Below are 2,217 nucleotides of genomic sequence, written 5' to 3' on the forward strand. Positions count from 1 at the left end.
ATCCTCAGCCCCTCGAGGCAATCCACCACAAAGCTGGAGTAGGGTATTACACCGCAAGGTGGCCTGAACCAGGATAAACCGTTGTGTCTCTTGTCCCTTGGGTTCATCGAGCTAGGCCATGGAATCATTGAGCAGGCAGACTAGGAAGGGAGAGTTCTTCGCACGCACCCCGTTGTTCAAACCTCTCAAGGGTCTGTGGAACCCTGAATCCGACAAAGTGTGCCTGAAGCTTTTGAAGTCTATTAACCAACTATTACTGCATGAGGATTACAATGTTTATACGAGGCTAATGATTGCATAGTTTCGTTTGTTGTAGTAGGTTTGTGTGAATCCCTCTGTAGTTCATTATGCTCCCTAACACTCTTTTGGAACATGGCACACAATGTTCCACCTAGTTAATATGAGCTACAGAATGGCTAACTGCTTGCTTACTTATACACAAGATATATATAAATTTGTGACATGTATGTGTTTTGGATTTGGCCCCAACATCAATGCTCTGTTGGTGAGCTACGAGGAGATCTTTGTACCCGGGCTGCACATACTACCATTTTTATAATTATTAAAATATCACCTGCTTATGCTTCATGATGTGTACATTATTGTTAGTCATGTTTTTCCATGTACAAGATAGTTTGTCTTGCTCGCTTCACTATTGTAACTATATTTTTTCCCTAGTCATGTGTACTTACAGAAACATTTCAGGATGAAGTGACATCAACACAACGATCTTAGAGTAGTGCGGCATGGCCGTTACCATATGATTATGGATTGGAATTGGAATGTGCTGATGTTCTAGAGCATCAACTAGAGGTGGCAAGACAACGTGCATATGAGTCTCAACATGTAATGAACACGTTGAGACTGGAGGTGCAGATATCAGATGCATGAGTCAAAAAATGAAACAAGACACCGAGGTAACCACAAAGGAGTTGGAGATTTTGCAGATTGGAATTTATGCTATTTGAATCCGGCCAATCCTATTTTCTATAGATATTATAGTTCAAATGGTAAGTTTTGTTGATGTGCGTCCATGATGTATGAGCTTTATTTGCCCAGTGTATGTAATTTGTTGTTTGTGTATGCTTTATTATCACTGATGGCGAACTATGATGCCCAATGGATATAATATGTTATAATTTTTTATTGTATAGTGTAGGATTATTCTTTGTTTTTATGCTTTAATCTCTTTATTGTATGGTGTAGGTATTTTAGAGGATATGGTGTAGAGTAGGATAATTCTTTGTATATTCTATTGTTTAAACGGGGGCCAACACGCCCTAACATCACCTACGCGCCATCCGAGCGAACAAACATGGGTAGTCGAAGTGGGCCTTAATTGGGCTTGTCAACTAATTAGTTAATGCATACTAATCTATGTGGGCTCATAATGGCCCAGATGGCCCAATCAACTAGGCCCGTTAGAAATAGTAGATTTTGTCCTCGGATGTCGGCTCATCGTAAAAAGGGCTCTTACTAGGTCGTTAACAGGTCGAAAGCTCAATAGGGCCGCAGTGATGGAGATGGCTTGCGGGCCTCTAGCATGCCAAAATAAGCATCAGTTTTGTCTCAGCCCATTTCCATGTCGGGCCATAAAGAGGCCTAAAGCATTCTGGGCCAAAAGGGGCCCAATGTACAACATAGACTTTTAACAGGCCGAAAGTCGGGTCAGGCTGGAATTGTGTCGTGGAGAATGTGGGCCGCTAGTGGACCCAAAGTCAGGTGGGACCGTCGAAGGCTCAACTGTTGTGCGGGCCGTTAATAGACTGAAAGACAAAACGGGCTAGAAATTGACCGATGTACCGAATGGGCTGACAAAAGGCCGAAAGACGTACCTGTGGGGATATTGGCCCATCTCTTTAATGGGCTGCTAACTCGCCGAAAGAACTCAGGCCGCAATTGATCCCAAATACATAGGGTTGTTAACAGGCTCGAACTGACGATGGCCCGGGATGGTGTCAAATCTATAATGGGCCTTTGACGGGCCGATTTTGCGTAAATTGTATGGGTCGTGGTTGTGAATGGGCCAGACGCGAGCAGAACGGTAATGGGTTGGCCCACTTATTTTGACAGGCCTGACCTTTTAACCCAACTGCGCCACTGTTGGGCCTTGCCACATGTTGACGTATCATAGGCTCTCCTGTGCATTGGACAGCTGACATCTGTCGCGGCGGAGAGCTGACACGTGGTTCCTTCGGCCAATGAGAATTTTACACG

The sequence above is a fragment of the Triticum dicoccoides genome, chromosome 3A, assembly GCF_002162155.2.
Source record: "Triticum dicoccoides isolate Atlit2015 ecotype Zavitan chromosome 3A, WEW_v2.0, whole genome shotgun sequence".
NCBI lineage: Eukaryota > Viridiplantae > Streptophyta > Magnoliopsida > Poales > Poaceae > Triticum > Triticum dicoccoides.